Consider the following 15096-nt stretch of genomic DNA (forward strand, 5'->3'; position numbering starts at 1 on the left):
AGCTCATCCAAACGAGATGTGAAGCCCTGGTCAACGCCAATATTTTGGTTGGGCAGACGTGGGCTAGAATCCAAACAGTCCCGAAGTCTTTTATGAGATGGCCGGAGCTGGTTTTCTCATCGAAAATATTCTTCGTCTTCCTTACCCATGTTTTTTTTTTGCAATTTTTTTCCTTACGGACACGTTGTGCATGCGGTGCATCGCCAGTTGGTGTTGGCGTGATGAATCCCTTTGGTATCGTGTGCCTTTCACATCTCTTCTCGCTAACTAACGATTCATGTGAACACGAAGTTATAATTCATTTATATATGTTTAATCGATTGAATTTCGTTTCTGTTCCCACTGCAACTACTCCGCTCAAACGACGACGGTATGCATTCCGAGTTAATACCCCGCTCACCGGGAAACTAAACGACTTCCAACTTCCCATGCGAGCGTGCGTCCGCGCCTTCACTTCCCTCGCCTAGAAAAGCCCTACGCTAGCCTGAGACGTCCCTCGCATTCCTCTTTCGCTTTCGCCATGGCCAGCAACTCCACCGCTGCAGCTAGCCATGGCCAGTGCCTGCCCAAGACCTCGTCGAGATGCCTGACGCCGAGCGTCACCGCGACGCACGATTTCGAGGTGACAAGCTACCCGCTGCTCCACGGCATCGGCGTCGAAAAGCTCGTCAGCTCGACGGTCTTCAGCGTCGGCGGCTTTAACTGGACGATCAGCTTCTTCCCGGACGGCGTGAGACATGGCAGTTTCGGCAACGCTTCGGCGTTCTTGAACTGTCTTAGCCCAGAAAAGGATGTCAGAGCAAGGTTCACCTTGAACTTGCTGGACAAAAGTGGAACACAGGTCACCAAGTTTGAGGAGATGGAGTATACCTTCACTCCGGAATGCGTTTATCGGGGCTATGCTCAGTTCATCGGGAAATCGTGGCTCAAATCATGGTCTGACAGCAATGGGAGCTTCATTATACGGTGTGTTCTCACCGTGATCGGAGAAACCCGCACTGAGGTCAAGAGGAGCCGTGTTCTTGTTCCGGGGCGGAGTCTGCAAGACCAGCTGGAAGACATGCGTAAGAAGGGAGAAGGAGCAGACGTGACCTTCAGTGTGTGTGGCAACCTGTTCCATGCTCACAGGTGTTTGCTGGCTGCAAGATCTCCGGTTTTCAAGGCAGAATTGTTTGGTCCCATGAAGGAGAAGGCAACACAGAGCATCAAGGTTGTCGACATGGAGCCCCCAATCTTCGAGGCGCTTCTTCACTTTGTGTACACGGATTCCATGCCTGATGATGAACACTCCAAAGACTGGAACACGGCAAAGCTTCAGCACTTGCTAGTTGCTGCGGATCGGTATGGACTAGATGGGTTAGTGGCGCTTTGTGAAAGCAAGCTCTGTGAGAGCATTGACGTGGAGACTGTTGCAAGAACATTGGTTTTAGCAGAGCAGCACCATTGCAAGGATCTCCAAGAAGCTTGTGTTGAGTTCATGGCTCCACAGAATGTTCTACAAGCTGTTATGGCAACTGATGGATTTAAGCATTTGGTTGCGAGCTGTCCTCTGCTCATGAAGGACATATTGGAAAAAAATTCTCGTACTGACTAGTCCTGTCTAGAGGACAAACAATCCATCATCTACATTTCAATTTCTATCTTCTACCGTGATATTATGCGTTGGTGTATGCATTTTGACGCTATTTTCATCATATCTATTTTAGTACTACTTCTAAGCACATTTGGCAAAACAAATGGTCTCGGTTATTCCTTTCCTGAAGGGGATAATACTCTGCAGTCTGTGCACTTTCCCATTCTTCAGTTTATTCAGATAATTTCTACCCGATTGAAATCATTACGGTAAGAACATTTATCTGAGTATTGTGGCAATGTAGATCTGTAGAATTACTCAAACCAATGAACAACTTTCAAGTGTATTAATTACAAACAAACATCATTTCTTTTGTAAAACTGCACGTTCAGATCCATTTCTAAATTAAGATTTACAAAATATCTGGATGTTTCAAATCGTCGGCAATCTTTACATTATGTAGAGTAAGTTTGAAAGAGGACTCACAAATTTTCCTTTTGTGATGCTAGTCAGTCTTTTGGGGTTTGTAGAGTTGTGTGGCCAATTTGGCAAGTACAAGGCAAGTGGGAAAACCCTCACAAAAAAGGGGCAAGTGGGAAAATCCATAGAGAAAAGTTGTGTTTCTTTCATGAATCCCTCACCTGATTTATCTATACCTTAATAATAAAAGGGCTATCTTCTAGCGGTGTGTCATAAAAATTACCCTCAAAGTTGCAAAATATTGCCCACCAATGCCACGTACAAGTGATAAATAAAATAACATTTTACACAGGAAATCCCCCGTTTGGACCGGCCCATACTGTAGGGACCAACTATATTGGGCTCTTTGCGCTGGGAGAGGGCGCAGCGCGCTCGTTTGACTATATCCGGGCAGCCTGTTTTTTAAATTACATATTTTTTTATTTTTCGTTTCGTTCTTTTCTACTTTAAATCATTTGGTATTTCATTAAAAAATCGAAAATAAAAAATGATAATTTTGAAATAAATCTTTAATAAATCATAAAATGTATGTGGGTTTAAAAAATGTTCAGAACTTTGTAAAAAATATTTGCTTATTCAAAAAATGTTCGAAATTTTTAGAACAAATGTTCAGAAAATCAAAAATGTTCAAATATTTTCAAAAAGTTCATGTATTAAAAATGTTAATTAAATCGAACAAAATTACGCCAATTCAAAAAATGTTTATGAATGAAAAAATATCCTAAAAATAAAAAAACTGTTCATGAGTTACAAAATAGTTTATCCATTCATTAAATGTTCGTTGATTCAGAAAATGATCATGCATTTAAAAATGTCCGTTCAATAAAAAAATGTGCGTCACTTTTTAAAATTGGTCCACCAATTTCCAATTTTTTTGTCAATTCTAGAAATGTTCACCGATTCAAGAAAATTGTTTGCGAAAATGTTCACAATTCCTTTATTACAAAAATGCTTGTAAATAGAAAAAAATATTCATGAATTCAAAAACTGTTTTTAATTTTAGAAAATGTTCAAAATTAGTAAAAGCGTTCATGAATTTGAAAAAAAATTCATGATTTCAAATATGTTTATGAGTTAAAAGAATGTTCATGATTTCACAAAATTGAGAGTTATAATGTATCTCGGTGATGCAGCCAAATGTGGTCATGACCACTGGTGATTATGTTTTTTTTTCGTTACAACGTGCGGGCCCTTTTTTAGGCATTAGAGAAAAGGCCAAAACGCCTAGGTTTTTGTACTGAGAGGGGTAATTTACAAGGCAGATCCAAAACCACCAAACCCAGAAAAACTAACGGGACATGAACATGCGAATCCGATCGTCGACGTGGCTCCGATGGTCAAAACCAGAATGCTGGACTTTCATAGGACCGCGTCATCGCGACAATTTTCATTAATTGTGGCATCTAGAGAGGGTGTGTCTTCCTAGAAGACCATGACATTTTGTCGTTTCCGCAGATGCAAGCAACCGAGGAGCAAAACAAGCAGAAGGTGATCCAGCCGTAAACCCCGGAGCAACGTCAAAGAGATGTAGATTCCTGACCGAGATACCGGTCGGAGATAGCCCGAGGCGCTGCCAAAACCGCACTTTAAACTCGCAACGGAAGATAAGGTGACCCGTAGTCTCCAATGTAGCCGAGCAGCAAGGACGGCCCGCCTCTGGCACGGTGATGACCGCCATAATGCATATAATAAAAGAAAATTAGGGGGAGGGGTAAAATGAAAAACAAAAAACAAATAATGTAGAATAAATGGAGTATTTTTTTTTGAAACAAGGCAAAAGACTTGCCATTTCATTGATTAAGGGAGAAAGTTTTAGACAGAAACCGCAAAGCGGTTAATAAAAGGACTACTCTCGCGGCATTACAACACCCAAATGCTTCGCTCCAGCCAAAGCCCAAAGCGATACCTCCTGCTTGATTTTGCTGATGATGGTCATGGAAGGGGCCGCTGAGTTGCGGAAGACTCTAGCATTGCGCTCCGACCAAACCTCCCAAGAGATGAGCATCATGAGGGAGGCGAGCGCCTTGGGCGAGCTGAGACGGATCTGCAGGTTAGCGTTCCACCATTCTCTGACCGAAGCCCTTGTCACCCAGGTAGATGTGGTGATGTGATGCATGCCGAGCCATGGGAGGACGTCATTCCAAATGCGCATGGTGTAGCGGCACTGGAAAAGCAGATGAGCCGCGGTTTCTTGGGTTTGCTTGCAAAGAGGGCATAGACCGCAATTAGGCCAACCACGGCGGCTCAAGCGGTCCGAAGTCCAAATCCTATCTTGAAGAACGAGCCAAGCAAAAAACTTGCACCGAGGGGGCGCCCACACCGTCCACACCGAATGGACAAGGTCCGAGGTGGTGAGGCCTTCGAATTGAGCCTTGTAAGCCGAGGATGCAGAATATATCCCATCTTTGGTGAACTTCCAAATAATTGAGTCTTCTACGTCGTCATGGCGGGCCACCATTGCTAGTTTGTCCCAAAGGTTAGCAAACTGTTGGATGTGTTCAAGGGAGTATCAAAGAAAAAAGAAACAAATAATGTACAAAATAAAAGAAACTAGGGAGCTGAGAAGAAAAAAAAAGGAAAATTATGTGTTCTTTTCGAGCAACCAAATTATGTGTTGACCCCGTGCAAGGTACTCAACAACAATTTGTTTGAGGGTGCCAGATGTCATGTAGTCCACAAACGAACCGGCACTGGGCAAAGTCACGGATTCGGGTCATGATCAGTTCGAACGTACTTCCTCCGTAAACTAATATAAAAGCATTTAGATCACTATTTTAATTATTTAAGAGATTTTTTACGGTGCATCATACTACCCAATATAATGAGTAGTATTAAATTAATCCAACGATCTTGGTAATTCCTTATTAGGGATAAATCTGTCCTTTGAGATTTAACTGTAATGATTAGTTAACTAATTAAAATATGATCATCTAATTAATTACAATCATCCTAGCGGACAGGCCGTCGTCGCCATGCTCCGCCATGCCGACGTGGCCAATAATCGCCGCCGACTCAGCATGCACGGCGCAGCCCAAAACCTTCGCCATCCTAATGCCCAAAGCCGTTTGCAAGCCGCCGCCCCCCACAACCTCCGCCGTCCCGACGTACGCTGCCTGCTCTCCTCTCGGCGCGCATATCAGAAGATCCGCTGGTTGAAGTGTCAAGCCTATGTCGCCACTGGATTGATTCGTTGAGTATTTCATCACTAATCCATCACCAATCCACCACGCACACTACTAATCCCGCAAGCACACACACATTCAGAACTAGCTAGCACAGATGCGCACCATCCATCAGCAGGCACACACATCTAACAGTGGAGAGAGAGGTGAAGGACCGAACTATCTACGCGAGGGAGAGGAAGTCGTTGACTTGATGACGCAGGGAGGAAGTGATCTCAGGGCAGCGGATGGAGGTGAGGTCCGTGGCCTGGGGCTCCGTGCAATTTAGAGAGCAGTTCCTATGCGTGGCCTGGGGCTCCGTGCAATTTAGAGATCAGTTCCTATGCGTCAGTGGATGGCCGCCGGGCGGCTTGGCGCGGCGTGGCTGCGTCATATCGCCAAGGTGTGCCTACGTCAATAACCTCGCATGTCCTCGGGAAGCTGAGTTTGATTTGTGAACTACCTAAAATACCCTTAATGCCTTAATATACTGCACAAATTGGGTGGTAGTATTGGTCAATCGGATGCGTTGGTTCACTAAAATGGATGACCCATATATCTTAGATATACCGTAAAAGATCTCTTACCTAAATGTTTTTATATTAGTTTACAGAGGGAGTATTGCTTTGTACTCCCTCGCAAGTAGGCACGTCTGTATAGGAAGTTTATGTGCAAGAGCTTGCAACATTTCTAACCGACCCCTTATCCTTCCATAAGGGAATATATTTGTGTTTTTTCTCCTCTAGGTCGCACCTAGCCGATCTCATATACTGATTAATGGAGTAAAAAATTTACTCCTTCCCTATTCCCACAAGTATATTTACTCTGGCTCGCGACGGCCGAGTAACAATCTCTTCCTTTGCTCTTCCTCCTCTTCTCCCCTCGCCCCGCCGCCGACGTGTCCCCCGCTCTCCTTGCCGGCCCCTTTCCTCCCAATGACCATACGCGGTGGCCGGAAGTCCCCGCCGCCGATACGGGGCGCGGAGCCGTGCCGCCACGCCCGCGGATCATTGTCCACTGGCGCATCCTCGAACCGCCACCGCTCGTCCGATCTTCCCGCCCCCACCCGATTCGAGGATTTCCCAGAGCTCTCTCCGCCGTGGCTGCCGACGAGGACCTACCTCGGCATCAGGCAGCGCTCGTGGGGGACGTGGGTGGCGGAGATCAACGACAGGGAGACCCACCAATGGAGGTGGCTCGGGTCGTTCCACACGGCCAAGCTCGCAGCCATGGAGTACGACTGGTGGCAGGTCCAGTACCACGTCGCCATCGTCCGGTTGAACTTCCCTTTTGGGACGGCGCCGGTCCGCCTCGTCCTGCCGGAGCCGGGGCTAGTGAGCACTCGGATGGTGCGGGAGAACCGAGAGGCTCGGGAGCGCCGCGAGGCGGAGGCCGTCGATGAGGCCTACATGGAGGACCTCCGCCGGCCACACCCGGAGCTCGTGGAGGCGGAGCGGGCTATTTGCACCATCAATGGTGGGGAAGTCATAGTCATCTCCGACGACGAGGCGGAAGGCGACAAGAATGGCGGCGAGCAGGAGATCAATGTTGAGGAGTGGCGGAGCGTCTTTCCCGACGACGATGACGACGGCACCAGCCCGGACCCAGCTCTCACCGAGGGTGGCCTCGCGAGGAAGGACTGACTCGACCTCCACTTCAACTGAATTTGAGTGTAGTTTAGTTTAAGTTTAAATTTATGTTTAATTTGGGTTGTCAAGACTACTATCTATGTGTTGAACTTATGTTTATGTTTAAATGCATGCAAATTTCGGTTGAAATTAGATTGAATTTATGAAAACTTACATTTTACTCCACTAAATTTAGGGGATCGGCTAGAACCGATTAAAATTTAGTGTTGTATAAATACTCCATTAAGGTTTATTAGGCCGGACACTTCTCTATTTTTTTCGGAATCGGTTAGAAATGCTCTTAGTGTACTAGTATATCCTGTTGGTTTCCACGCTGGATACTACTACTAGGCTTGCTCATGTTCGAGCGATAGTAGGTTAATTTCATAGTGAGTCCGGCTTGCATGCAACAAGCATTCGAGCAGGCTTAGATAGCTTAGTTTGGTTATGTGTCCAAATAGGAATCAAGGTTGCCCGTGTGTTTATATTAGGAAAAATATAAACAGGCCGAGTCCGAGTAGGTCTTGCCGTCATAGTTAGTTCTGGAGTTCGTACGTGTGGATATATATGTAGGCACTATGGCGTGAGTTTGTAACACTGGAAGGTTGAGAAGAAATAAAGTTTTTTTTGCACGTGGTGAATTGCAACAACGACGCCCACACATTCCTCGTTGCCATGGCTAGCAACTCCATCTCCGTAGTTAGCCTTCCCAAGACGTCGTCAAGATGCATCTCCGAGAGCTTCACCGCGACGCACGATTTCGAGGTAACCAATTACCCTGAGCTCGACGGCATGGGCGTCGGCGAGTTCGTTAGCTCAAGCACATTCAGCGTTGCTGGCTACGATTGGAAGATCGACTTCTACCCGGACGGGTGCTGGGAGGATTCTACCGGCTTTGCGTCAGCCTTTCTCTATTGTGTCAGCGAGCTGGCGGAGGACGTGAAAACCAAGTTTACCTTGAATATGCTGGTAAACGAGGGCAAAGCACGGCTGTTAGTAACCAGCTTGGCTTTTTCTAAGTTTGAACATGTCTTTTCGCCAGAAGGTACCGTCTGGGGCTGGTCCCAATTCGTTCAGAAATCAAAGCTGAAATCATCGACCAACGTCAAAGGTTGCTACTTGATTATACGATGCATCCTCACCGTTACAAAAGAGCCTCGAACCGTGGCTAAGAGGAACCTCGTCGTAGTACCACAGCCGAATCTGCAAGACCATCTGAGGCACATGTGGAAAGATGGACAAGGAGCAGATGTGACGTTCATCGTGCGTGGCCAACTGTTCCATGCTCACAGGTGTTTGCTGGCTGCAAGATCTCCGGTTTTCAAGGCTGAACTATTTGGTCCAATGAAGGTGAAGGCAACACAGAGCATCAACGTTGTCGACATCGAGCCCCTAGTCTTTGAGGCGCTTCTTCACTTTGTGTACACAGATTCCATGCCTGATGATGAACACTCCAAAGATGGGAGAACGGCAAAGCTTCAGCACCTGCTAGTCGCCGCGGACCGATACGGGCTAGATAGATTGAGGGTGCTTTGCGAAAGCAAGCTATGTGAGAGCATTGACGTCGAGACTGTGGCAACAACACTGGTTTTAGCAGAGCAACACCATTGCAAGGATCTCAAGGAAGCTTGTGTTGAGTTCATTGCTGCATGGAATGTGCTACCGACTGTTATGGCGACTGATGGATTCAAGCATCTGGTTGCAAGCTGTCCTCTTCTCATGAAGGAAATACTGGACAAAGTTTCCTGTAGTGATTAGTCCTGTACAGAGGACAAACAGTCATCTGCATTTTTATTTCTATGTTTTACCATGGTATTATGAATCGTGTATGCATTTTGATTGATGATATTTTCATCATATCAATTTTAGTACTACTTCTATGCTCTTTTGACAAGCAAAGTTGTCTGGTTCTTACTTTCTTGAAGAGGATACTAACACTCCGCAGGCTGTGCACTGTTCCACTCTTCAGTTCATTCAGATATTTTCTACTTCATTGAATTTATCCTGGTATTCGGCAACACAACTCTGTAAAGTTACTCAAACTACTTGGAAATAACATGAATAGCTTCCATAGACTGTTGGGGGCATATATATTTCTCAAAACATTTTTCATTTGTTGAAGCAATTTCAGATGTTATGAGAATAGTCTTTTTGTCAGTCTTCAAAATTCAATTTGACTGACATAAATGAATATTTTCTACGTCGTAGACTTTTTACATTACTTTTATTAAAGAAGTTAATTTTTTTAATTTTACTTATATTTAAAATTTCAACATATATTATAAAAATATAAGGGATCGGTACTAGCACTGTTCATCTCAGCTGGGCCTGAGCCTATTGCAAATACAAATGGCTAAGGGTATTTATTACTGATCCTCGATAAATAGAGGAGGATCCGACCAAGTAAACCTTAGTAAAGTATATTTAGTCCACTAAGTTTTGGTCGGACCTAGCCGATCTCCTATATATAACGGAGTAAATCTTTGTTTGTTCTAAACTTTATAATTCTAGTATACATTGCAACTACAATTGATGTGTATGCGGGCCAAACTGTGATCCTCTTCTAGGTCACCGAACATCATCATTGAAAGTCATGCCTAAAACGGTATCAAAGTCATTGTTGTCTTCTTCCTCTTCGGATGACGACAAATCCTCGAAGACCATCTCCCACAACCCCTTCATCGACAATTCAAAGGGCTACATTCAATCCAGGTGGCTCGGTTCAAAAAGAAACTAACAAAAAAAACTCACCTAGGCAATCTGTCGAACAATTGCAATGCGGTGGTGTTGCACCGGCCGGCCGGTGTCGTTTAGACCTAAGCATAGCGGTTCTTTTCTTACTTTCATTCATAGAAACATAAAGAGCCTTAATTGATTCCTCAACCTTAGGCACAAACAATTTCATCTTGAGATTTTCTACATCGTGAGAAATTCTATCAATCCTTCTAGACATATCATCAATCTTATTCAGCTTTTCTTCTATTGTAGCATTGAAAACTTTTTGAGTATTGATAAATTCTTTAATATTATTCTCAAGATCAAAGGTGTTCCTATTATTATTATAAGAAGGATTATCATAGGAATTATCATAATTATTAAAGGAATTAGTAGGAAAAGGCCTAGAATTAAAATTACCTCTATAAGCATTGTTATTGAAATTATTTCGCGAGATAAAATTCACATCTATGGTATCACTATTTTACTCAATCAAAGTAGACAAAGACATATCATTAAAATCAATAGGAGCACTTTTATTAGCAACCAATTTCATAAGAGCATCAACTTTTTCACTCAAAGAAAAAATTCTTCAATCGAATTAACTTTTTACTAGTAGGAGCTCTTTCGGTATGCCATTGTTAATAATTAGTCATAATATTATCAAGCAATTTGGTGGCTTCATCCAAAATAATTTCCATAAAGGTATCACCCGCGGAGGAATCTAAAAGATTTCTAGAAACAAAATTCAATCCAGCATAAAAAAATTGTATGATCATCCAAAGATTTAAACCATGAGTAGGACAATTTCTAAGCATCAATTTTATTCTTTTCCAAGATTGCGCAACATGTTCATGCTCAAGTTGCGAACGAAAAATAGGACGAATAAAACGGCAAATTTTTGTGAAGTGGGAGAGAGGAAAACGAGAGGCAAATGACAAATAATGTAAATTACAAGGAGATGAGATTTGTGATTGATGATATCTTTCCGACAACGGCGCTAAAAATTCCTTTTGATGCGGCTTGAACTACGTCGGTATTTCCCTAAAGAGGAATGGATGATGCAGCACATCTACGGTAGGTGTTTCGCTCTGTGATGAGGCCAAGGTTATCGAACCAGTAAGAGAACCACGCAATACCACGTAAAAAACTCATGCACACAAAGAACAAATACTTGCAACCCAACGTAAGAGAGGGGTTGTCAATCCCTCATGGGTAAAAAGATACCCCCTCCTTCCAACTATATAGGGCCTAATGCGTTTTTCAAGACCACCTTTGACTATTGACAAGATTAATAGTACATGACATGCATAATGTGAAAATTACATCATTGAAAGCTCCTTTCACATACGAATTTGATGACGTGCTTTCTGTAAGTTGCATGTCATATATTATTGCTCTAACATTTGGTCAAAGTTAGCCTCGAAAAACGCATTAGGCCCTATATAGTGGAAGGAGGGAGTAGGTAAAATTGTAGTAGATTGAATAAATAGATCTCACGGGAACGCGAGATAAAATAAATAAATAAAAATTGCAGCAAGATATTTTTGTATTTTTGGATTAATAGATCTGAAAATAAAAGTAAATAAAAATAGATCGTGAAGGCAAATATAATAAAGAAGAGACCAGGGGGCCATAGATTTCATTAGTGGCTTCTCTCGAGAAAAATAGCATATGGTGGGTAAACAAATTACTGTTGGGCAATTGATAGAACTTCAAATAATCATGACGATATCCACGCAATGATCATTATATAGGCATCATGTCCAAGATTAGTAGACCAACTCCTGCCTGCATCTACTACTATTACTCCATACATCGACCGCTATCCAGCATGCATCTAGTGTATTAAGTTCATGGAGAAATAGAGTAGTGCAATAAGAACGATGACATGATGTAGACAAGATTTATTTATGTAGAAATAGACTCCATCTTGTTATCCTTAATAGCAACGATACATACATGTCGGTTCCCCTTCTGTCACTGGGATCAGGCACCCTAAGATCGAACCTATCACAAAACACCTCTTCACATGGCAAGAAAAATCAATCTAGTTGGTCTAATAAACCAAAGATTCGAAGAAGAAATACAAGGCTATAAGTAATCATGTATATAAAAGATCAAAAGACTCAAATAAATTTCATGGATAAAACCATAGATCTGATCATAAACTCAAAGTTTATCGGATCGCAACAAACACACCGCAAAAAGAGTTACATCAAATAGATCTTCAAAAGACCATCATATTGGGTATCAAAAGAGAGAGAGGAAGCCATCTACCTACTAACTACGGACGCGTAGGTCTACAATGAACTACTCATGCGTCATCAGAGAGGCACCAATGAGGATGATGAACCCCTCCGTGACGGTGTCTAGATTGGATCTGATGGTTCTGGAACTTGCGGCAGCCGTAATTCATTTTCGTCGACTCCCCTAGGGGTTCTGGAATATTGGGGTATTTATAGAGCAAAGAGGCGGTGCGGGAGGCCACCGAGGTGGACACAACCCACCTGGGCGCGCCTGGTCCTCCGCCCAGGCGCGCCCTGGTGTCTTGTGCTCACCTTGGGCTCCCTCTTCGGTACTTCTTTGGCCCACTGGATCTCTTCTGGTCCAAAAAAATCCACAAAAAGTTTCGCTGCGTTTGGACTCCGTTTGATATTGATTTCTTGCGATGTAAAAAACAAGCAAAAAATAGCAACTGACACTAGGCACTATGTCAATAAGTTAGTCCCAAAAAATGATATAAAGTTGCTATAAAATGATTGTAAAATATCTAAGAATGATAATATAACAGCATGGAACAATCAAAAGTTATAGATACATTGCAGACGTATCAGCGGCAGCTGTGGATACAACTAGGAACGGCCGGGGACACTGACATGAGGATATATATCTTTCCCTAATAATTAATAATAAAGCAAGGAGTGCTTCTCGTGGTCTGTCACACAATTTTGCACAGAACCCTCTATATTTTCTGTGAATCAACCCGCACTACACACTTAAGTCAGAGCCGAACCGTTATTTTTTGCATTTTTTCGAAACACCAACCCTCCCCCCCCCCCCCCCACTTTTTAGGTAATTCACATGCGGATCATATTTAAGTCAAACATATGTTTTTTAAAATTATTCATATCTTTTAAATCGTAAATCCAATTTTAACATTTTATATATGAAATTTGAATAGAAAAATGTGTAGAATATGAATATGATGTTATTTTCACCTATTAAATATTTTTTAAATATGGATTTTGGAAGCAAACTTATAATTGTATAGCGCACGATCCGTTTTTCTTTCGTGCCGGCGACGATCCAGATTGCAAATAAATATCCACTAAATCCATATAGAGACGAAAGAAAAAATGATAACCACAAATGCATACCTTTGAAAAATCTTGTAGGGTAAAACAACAGATTTCTCACTGAGAGAGAGAGAGCTTAGGATTAACCACATTGAAACACATTTTGGTTTGTGTGAACATTGAGCCCACCGCCAGCGAGGGTGAAAAGGAGGATAAATGACAAAACAAATTTGATGCCCCCCTAAAACAAAGGACGTGGACTTATTGTTGTCTTGAGTGATGGTTATGGGATTAACAGCGTGTGCTATTCTTTCTCCCGTTGTAACGTACGGACTCTTTTGCTAGTGTACTAAATAGACGGCGATTATGGTCTACAAGGCCGGCCCTGGGGAAGGGGGGGGGGGGGGGGGGGGGAACGGGGCGGCTGCCCCGGGCCCTCAAAAGTCAGGGGGGCCCTCAGGTATGTGTACGTAGCATGCATACAGGAGCTATACATCCAGAGTTTGAGCGATTTCTTTTTTCAATCGAAGCTCACCAGCGCCTCAGCCTCTCGCCTCGCATGCTGGAAAGAAAAGTTAGAGATAATGGGCCGGCCCATGTGTGCGCGTACAGGCAAAGGACGTGGACAGGAAAGGAATCGATCAATCCCTGATTTCCTCCTGTTGGTTCAGAGGCCGAAATCACTGTTCTAACCTTTTTGACGATCTTTGTCATGAATTGAACTTGACATAAAAGTATTTTACAATCTGATCCTTTTAAAAACGCCACAAACCGTGACGTTTCTGCTTCACATAGAAACGTCGAGCTAGCTAGCGTTGCTACTTCATATAAAAACGCCGAGATATCTAGCGTTTCTTTTCCACATGAAAACGCCAATCACTTTGGCGTTTCTTTCCTACATGGCAACGCCATTGGCGTTGGTGTTTCATATGTGGCATAAAGAAATAGTACCAACTACCTGCAAGAATTGATGAATGCATGCATGCATGGTTCCTGTAGCTAGCTAGTGGTAGTGGGCTTGCATGCACGAGTTGGTGGGTGTGCTGGCGCCTCCTGGCCAGCAATGCCACTAGCCCACACGCTCAGTCTCTTCTTTTTTTAACAAAGTTCTCTTTCTTCTGTACTCTCTAGTCTTCTAGTCTGAAGACGTATAGGAGCTAGTGCATGCATGCATGGATGGGTTGTTAAGTGACCGGACAGAGGTGGTCGATTTCTTTACCGTACTCTACTCCATCTCTCTACCTGTCCTATTCAAGCTAGCTCGCCAGCTAGAAACGCCAAAGCTAATGGCGTTTGGGCCTGGGCAGCAACGCCAGGCATGTTGACGTTTCTATGTGAAACAAAAGCGCGAGATATCTCGGCGTTTTTATATGGAGCAACAACGCTAGCTAGCTCGGCGTTTTTATGTAAAGCAGAAATGTTGCGGTCTGTGGCGTTTTTAGAAGGGTTAGATTGTGAAATAGTTTCATGTTAAATTCACTTTGTGACAAAGATCGTCGAGAAGGTCAGAACAGTAATTTCGGCTTTGGTTCGGATCGGTCGGTCGAGAGCTTCTATTGGACGCATTCTGCGTCAAACAACTGTACGACGCACCCACCGAAATCCCGACTGGGCCGGCCCAATAGTGGGCGCGTTTTGCTTGTACAGTAGCGCTGCGATGATAATGATAAAAAAAAAACAAACGCCCTTCTGCCAGGATTCGACCTCTGAACCTCCAAGTTGCGTTCCAAAGGAGCAAACCAATAGACCTATCACGTGCTGGTTGTTAAATGATGAAGCGTGCTAATATAAGAACTAATACCAATGAAGAATTTGGACGGTTTTTTCAAAATTTTCAAACTTTCCTTCGAAATTGTGATTTTTTAACAAACGAGCAATGTTTCAAAATAGATAACTTTTTTAACAACTCGGACATATTTTCAAATTTCAAAAAATAAAAACAAAAGGCGTGAACATTTTTCGACAGATTTGTTTAAAAAATTCCTGAACATTTTCTGAAAACCCAAACATTTATAGAATCTTGAGAACAAAATTTGATAATGGGAACAGTTTTTCAAAAGCACAAACTTTTTTGAACGTACGATTACGCAAACAAATTTTTGAACCGGAATTAGTTACTGTAGTGAACAACTTTTTGAACGTACAATTACACAAACAAATTTTCTGAAAACGAACAAAATTTGAGTTTCCCAAATTTTTTTGAATTTGTGACATTTCTTTAAACCACAAACATGTTTTTA

At 42.9% G+C, this 15096-nt stretch overlaps 2 pseudogenes; both read left to right on the top strand.

Annotated features, from left to right (window-relative positions):
* Positions 1-520: 520 nt before the first annotated feature.
* Positions 521-1594, top strand: LOC125534119 (BTB/POZ and MATH domain-containing protein 2 pseudogene; annotated as a pseudogene).
* A 5923-nt stretch (positions 1595-7517) lies between these two features.
* Positions 7518-8600, top strand: LOC125534120 (BTB/POZ and MATH domain-containing protein 2 pseudogene; annotated as a pseudogene).
* The last annotated feature ends 6496 nt before the right edge of the window (positions 8601-15096 follow it).

This window comes from Triticum urartu, chromosome 2A, assembly GCF_056163025.1.
Source record: "Triticum urartu cultivar PI428250 chromosome 2A, HENAU_Tu73, whole genome shotgun sequence".
Classification (NCBI taxonomy): Eukaryota; Viridiplantae; Streptophyta; class Magnoliopsida; order Poales; family Poaceae; genus Triticum; species Triticum urartu.